A 7,627-nucleotide genomic window follows, 5' to 3' on the forward strand; every position below is an offset into this window, starting at 1 on the left:
ACGGAATCTGGCTGAAGCACCAAGCCCGATCCACAGCGTGTTATTCTCTCTCCCTCACTGAGAGAACCCCGGGGAATGCCATGGTAAAAAAGGCTTCTGGTCTGTTGACCAGTTAGATGTATTCCTTTCCTATCCAAAAAGAAATGGCTAATAGCAAATATGAAGTGCTGTATCTGATGATGAAGGATGCTCAGTATAGCACGAGCGAGAGCAGCCTGTGGGTTGCTCACGGAGGCACCGCGCTCCGTGCTGCTCCACCACAAAGCCCGAGTAACTCCAGCGAGATTCGTAACCGTGTTGTGGGAGTTGAGGGGAGGTGTTGAGCCCAGCTCTGCCACAGCCCCGCTTTGCAGCGCGGGGTTGGGAGCTGGAATCGCTTCCCCAAGAAAGTTGTGCAGATGCTTTTGCGTTATTTTGGGGGCTGCCACAGGCTTTCGGTGCAGACATGGAGAAACAGCTTAACTGCTTTAGGTCTCTCTTTCTTCACTGGTGCTGGTGACGATGTATCTTAATTTGCCAAGCAGAGGTCTTGTGGACAGAGAAAATTAAACATTAATAAGAGCAAATTCTGACAGTTCTTTTTATAGGGGATAATACCTACTTTGGGTGCATGGCAACTCTTGCTTCCTTCTCACCATGTGTGAAAATCTAAAAAATACACTTGCTTAAATTTATTTCTTTGTGTGAAAATTGCGACATCCTTTCTTCATTTCTGAGGACTGGAAATGATAGTATTTATTTTGTGAAAATTCTTATGAAATACAATAATGTGTTGATGTGATTTCCTCATATTTTCATAGGCCTCTTTTTAGAATATTGTTATAATTACAATTTAACCTTCACTCCAGAAAGACTTTCTCTGAAAAATATTCCAAAATGTTTAGATCTTATATAATTTTTTTCCTTATTTTCATGCTTCGAAGAAGTATTTGTGTCCAAGCTGTTCTTGATTTATGTGAGGGGATGGTACAAAGTGATGTTTATAAAATAATCCAAGTCCTCACGAGGTGCATAGCTAGCTTGCTTCACTTTGTTTCTCCCTATTCTGTGTATATGGTTTTACAGCATTCTGAATCCTTCGGCAGTTTCAAACCCAGATTTCTCTAGCGGGTGTTCCCTCCTTTTAGTTGATCCAGGGTGGTGTATCTCCCCAGCGGCCTGTTCTTCTCTGGCTGATCCCAGCCCAGGCGTGGAAAGGCTGTCCTGGTGGAAAGTGTCCTGGTGGAAAGTGTCCTGGTGGAAAGTGTCCTGGTGGAAAGGCTGTCCTGGTGGAAAGTGTCCTGGTGGAAAGTGTCCTGGTGGAAAGTGTCCTGGTGGAAAGTGTCCTGGTGGAAAGGCCGTCCTGGTGGAAAGTGTCCTGGTGGAAAGTGTCCTGGTGGAAAGGCCGTCCTGGTGGAAAGTGTCCTGGTGGAAAAGCCGTCCTGGTGCAAATCCACCTTTGCCCTTCGAGAATGTCCCGTGCAGCCTCTCCAGGCAGCAGAGTCAGGCCAGCTCAGTGGTAAATTGGTTCACAGTGGAACTTACAGTGTTGCTAGTGGGAATAAAACTACGGGGAAGACCATGGAGGGTGAGAGCCGTGTTAATCGTTCAGCATAGGCAGCACGCGTGTTTGGTGCTTATTTGGGGTTCTTTCTGTCCGCAGCAGTGTAAAATGCATCCTGCACTCCACGACACCGTTCAGACCTGTACCGAACAGAACCGCTGAGTTGTGACTCTCCCGTTTGTGTCTGGCCTTGGCAGGCTGCGTATTGCGGTAAGGTGTGTTTGGCTTAGTGAGAGAACAAAAATTAAATTACAGCATCTCTGTGCATGTGGTCTCAACCAGCTTAAGAACCTAGTGCAGTGTGTTTGCCTGGTCTGTTTTTACAAGGAGTTAACCTTGCCCTGTGCATTTTTAAATTTCAAATGTAGCGTAAATAAATGTCTTTTTACGTTGTGAGATTTCAGCTGTTTCCGTCTACAGTTTATAATTTCTTCCTAGACAGTTTTCTTCTACCTTATATTTTATTCAAGGTTTTCTTGATAGTTTTAGGTAAATTTTCTATTTGCTTATGCATCATTTACAGCTGGTACTTTGTTTGGGAAGATCAGTTCAAACTGTGATGTGCCGTGTGACATTATTCATGTTTTTTCACTGACTGGATGCTCTAATATTCATAAGATGCACTTTTTACACCTGAGACAAAAAATTATTTGTTCTCAGCATATATGATTGCCGTGATTATTAGTTTTTGACTGCAGATAGGAATTTTCTTTTACTGTGTAAGTAATATTCTGCTCTGGTAAAGATGACTGAGCCAAAATAAAATTCACAAGAATGTTTGTAAATAGTTATTCCTACATTTTCTCAGGTTTTATGTGCCATATGCTCTGAAACACTACTGAAACACCCTTCTGGATCTTGGATAGCTTAACGTTGGTTAATCACCTTGGTTAATCATCTTAGTTGATAGGGGATGGTAGTGATAAAGAAAAGTTATTGTACCTTTTCTGTTACGGGTGGGGTTTGGGGTTTTTTTAGACTTTGTGTGACGTGGATATTGGTTTCTTAAGAAGCTGACTGTTAGAGATGGGTGATTCTGCTGGGGTGATAAATGATAACGCATTGTATCTTCTGTGAGATCAACTAGGTAGAATGAGATGAAAATTTGAAGTCTTTGTGAGACAAGATGTAAATGTGTGCTAATGTGATCTACTTTGGGGTTTGGTTTTGTTGTTTTTTTTTTTTTTTCTAATGAGTTTGTGCTCGCTGGCAAGACCTTGCTAGCGTTCAGATAAACATGGAAACCTTCTCTAATAATGGTCACATTGGCTACAGCTTCCCTATTGCCAGCGTATCTAAAGCTGGGAAGATTCATCATTTTTGGCAGATGTAGCAAAATCATTGCCGGTATAGTCATCTTAATATTTCAGTACGTGGAGATTAAAGGATAAGATTTCTCAGATGCTTTTGCTAATAATGATTAAAACAAAATAGCTTTTCATTATCTTTCATATGATTTAATGGGGATTAGAGGGAATAATCCAAATTCGCTTGGGATTTAAAAATTAACCATTTCTGCTTGCAGCATTTTAAGAGATTGGAAACTGGAATCAGCCGCTGTCTGGTTAAGATTTTCATAGCTTTTAAAAGATGAAGTTTCCAGCTTTACTTATTTTAAAGATATTGACAAGAGATACTTTGTTTTCAATTTCCTTCTCATCTTGTGGTGGAGAAGCACAGTAAGATTTTCCAGTGTAATAATAATTAGTTTTCTGCATTGGGCTCTAATAAAATAAGAATGCACCTGAAGTTCATTTGTTTGAGCTGAGATACACAGAAGGCTTAGAAAACAATGAAGAGGGACAGACAGATACTGGACTACGTAATATTCCTCTAATGCTGGTAAGCTCAGGAGCAAGTGTAGCTCAGTGTGTTATTCCTGTGCTTTGAGCTGTGCCTGTCCACGTGTTATCGCAGCTGCAGCTCGAAAGATGCAGACGTTCTGAAATTTCAGAAGTTCTGAAGAAGTCCTTTCTGAAGTTTTAATAGTTTACCTTGCTGGACCATATGCTAAATTCAGGGAGTTCAGTTGCTGGAGTAAGAACAACAGCTTGATTAAATAAAGATGCACCTGAGGAGATGACACCACTGGCTTTTTATGAATAGGTTTTGCTAAAAGAAAGTTAATGAATATGTTATAGCATTTATTGCAGCTGAAAAAAAATCACATGGAAAATGTCAGTCATAGTATATGCTTTAATTACAGCTGTAGTTGTACCATTCATCTGTTAAGCGGTCACCTCTGTTTGTATGTATCTGCTTTAATGGAAAACTGTGTTAACACCCTGCTGTCAAATCATGACTTCCCTGGGGCTAATCAGATGATCTCTCAGGAATAACTTAAAAATACTGTGTTAAAAGGAGCTCCTGGCACATTTCCCTTTTTTAAAATACTAATAGCCTTCCTGAGTGATAGCCAAAGCAAGATATACGATGGAAGCACATGGAAGCTTGTACATTTTTGGAAATACAGTCGTTGTTATCTTTTGTTTTGAAATGCTTATATTTTACTCTTGCCAGAAAAAGCTTTTCTCCATTGTAGCTTTTGTGAAATTCTGCAAGGGCACCGCACGATAAACATGGGACCCAGAGACAAGCCAAGTTGCCAGAGTCTCAGTAAGTGGTGGGTGGGCAGAGATGTCCTTGGAGTCCCGGGAAGCTGAGTGCCCAGAAGTACCGAAAAGAAACTTTGGAAGTTTGAAAATATTGTTCACAGTAGGTTTCAATATATTTCCTTCATATTCAGCGTGACACGTCTGAAAACTTGTCTTTGATTCTCTCAGTATGCGTGAGCATTTCTGCAATAGCATTGCGGTTCCCAAGGCATCCTCACTTGGGCTGTTTGCTTTTTTACAGTAAAAAGAAGCAGTTCAAGAATGTTTGAAATCTTACAGAAGTTTCTAGCATAGCATATACTTTTACCATGTGTTTCTGGGTGGTATTTAAGACAAGGCAATGTAACGTGCTAGAATTATCCGCTGCCAAAAAAATGCAACATTTCTGGATTTTGTATTTCCTAAAGAAGAATTTTCTGTGGTTACCTGACAGGGTGTGTTCAATGAACATTCCTGTTTTCTAGAGCTGAAGCCATTTATAGTACAAGTCCTACCTGCTTTCCATTAGAAGTTGAATTCACAAATTATTTATATGCCTTTGGAAAAAATCTAGTCTATTTTGTAAATTATTTTCTCCCTCTTAATGCACTAGAAAATGGGTTTAATTATGGTCCTATGAAGATACTGGTTCTTTATCAGCTGCCATTCTTACTAGGGATCTTTATTTAGTTTACTCTGTTTTCCATGACCTGCTGAAATGTGACAAGTGAATGTGAGTTGACCATATTTGAGGGAACAGTGAAATGTCGTAGTCTGAATATGAATGGAAGATATTTGAAGCTGTCCAAGAGCAATGGCTGTGATTAAATGGATGCTCTGAAACATGGAGCGCTGCCACAATAATAGAACTGTCTGTTAAAGGACATCTTTGTGTGGGAAATTCCCCCGAGGTTTACATGGAGAAGAAGGGTGAGAAGGCAGGACCGTAGTCTGGCAGGTGACAGTCTGCGCTGGGGAGATGGGGGAGTCCTGGGAACTGCTCTTCTGCTTCACGTATTTTAAAATAAATCTGTAAACTGTCATTTCTCTATTGTAGCTGCCACCAGATGAAGCAAATACTTTTCAAAACCCTTTATTGTTGTTACTAAATGGGGTGAAGTTGTTCATCATGGAGCTGGAACATTAAGAAACTAAAGAAAGCAAAACAATGGCTGCTTTGGAAATCTCACTTGTTTCCATTCCTTCTCCTTCTAAGGTTCTACTTGCATTTGTCTGAATTCCATCCAGTGTTTCAGTACTGTCTCACATCAGTGATAAGTAACACTTCTCCTTCACTTTTAGCTATGTGCGTAATATGGACCACTTTAACAGTATCAATAAATTGAGATTTTTAATAGATAAAATAACTTCAAATCTCATTCTCTGCAGTACCCACTTAACTTTTGCTGTACTTAGCAAAGCAAACAGCCGATGTAGAGTGATGAGGTCCTGGTGTAGCTACACTACTAACTTTTGAAGGTAATTCACTGCCTAATGTCTCCCCCAAAGCAGAACTGTGCTGGGGATTGGCCGGTTCCTGCCAGCACGGGCAGTTTGCTCTGCTGTCCCGTGGGGGCTATAGAGCAATCCCGCTGTCAGCTCAGCATGTCACTGCTGCCCCCGCACATCACACAGCTACAGCTGAAGGTATCTACGCTTCAGGCTTTGTAAAAGAGAGAAAGATGGTGTGTGCTGAAGGGGGAGAGTTGGGTAGTTTGATGAGCTAGATGGGGTATGCTGGAAGATAACATCTGTCCGCTTAAATGGGGTTTGCTTTGCGCGGGGGGCTTGGGGGAGTTCACAGAGCCTGCATGGGGGGAATATGTCAAGGAAACTTTCTCTGTAGCTTCTGGCAGTTGAGTAAGACCTTTAAAACAGGAAAATCTGGCAAGGTTTTGTTTCAACATGTTTTTTTAGCACTTTCAGTTTTAGCTTGACCACGTTAGAGCAGGTGGGTGGGAAAGTAAACAGAACTTTAGGGAAACAATACGTCAGGTAGTAATTACACTCAGGAGAAGAATGACTAAGAGTTTCCTAATGAAAAGATGTTTTGGAAGTACTTTCACTTAGCAGACTGACTGCTTTGTCTCAAGTATTTCAGATCAGTGTATTGATGTATTGGCACCTGTCTCACTGATCCACACTCTGTAAGTGAAGTGTCCAGATTGCAAATGAAGCGCCAGTCGTTTCTCGGAGCTGCAGGCCCGCTTGCCAAGCTGCTTGCGTGACCAGGCGTTGCTCTGTTAAAGTTTAAAGCACAGTTCCTGGTCCTCTCCAAGAGCTGAGCGACTCATTTTTGGAAGATTTAGGATGTAAAATAGGTGCAGTGGAACATGAGGTAAATTGTATCTATAGGAGAGATGCCTATAGAGTTGAAAAGCTGTTTTAAGATTTTCTGTTTATAAACTTTGAGAGAAAACAAGGTACAGTCTTGTGTCATTCATGATCAGGTTTGAGGAAGAGAAAGAAATGCTAAACTTCATAATCTATCCACGTCTCTGCCATTCCTAATGAGCCCGCTCTCCTAAATTAAAGGTGCTGTGTATGTAATTTGAATATATCTTATTATAATAGAATCTTCTCTCTGCTATTCTTACATTTAGCAACTGTAATTTAGATTTCATATTTCCATCTGAAGTTAATTGTTACTCCTCATAGTTCAGGAAAAGCTGCCAATAGATGCCTAATCAAGAGAACTCAAGCTAAGTTATGCTTTGTGTCAGTTAATCTTAAATTTTGTGCCAGTGTTCAGAAGAGATCCATCCCGTCCCATGAACAAGAACAGCTTTATTTCTTTGGGGAAATGACTGCGTATATGAAATAAGATTTTTGGAGTGAAAATTTCTTCTGGCCAAAAGCCACAGCACTTTACTTTTGCTCTTACTATTGTAAAATTGTGCACTTTGAGCAACTGTTTAAATACATCTTCCCAACATAATAATTTTCCATACACATTTTTGTCCAGAATGACAGGGATTTGGAATAAAAAGTGTTATTTTAGGACATAGTGAGGGAAGGAAATACTGAATTATACAGAAGTTAAGCTAAATACTAGTACGTTACAGTGCACAGAGAAAAATATCCAAAGTGTGATAGCCGGTACCGGCACCCATCAAAGATTTGCAAAGCCTCTTTCTGAATGAGCAGGACTGTGTTTGCTCTGGTAACAGCCTTCAAGCCACACAGAAAATAAAAAGCTGTCAGGCACCCACAGCTCTTGGGCAGACATCTCCTGAAGGAAACAAAATGCTTCTCCCATCCTGTGGTACGTCCTCAATCACCTTTGTTACAGCATGTGTGGGCTTCAGGGTCTGTCGGAACACAAAGGAGCCATTACGAATTCGTGTCCGGGAGCGGGATGTGTTTAAAAATGTTCCAAATTGTCTCCAAGGATTAAATGTAATCCATGTTGACAGGAGAGTAAATAATAACAAGTAAGGGCCAAATGATGGGATCTTCTCGCCATTATTAACCTGAACTGATTTTACCA

This window comes from Caloenas nicobarica, chromosome 8 (assembly GCF_036013445.1).
Source record: "Caloenas nicobarica isolate bCalNic1 chromosome 8, bCalNic1.hap1, whole genome shotgun sequence".
NCBI lineage: Eukaryota > Metazoa > Chordata > Aves > Columbiformes > Columbidae > Caloenas > Caloenas nicobarica.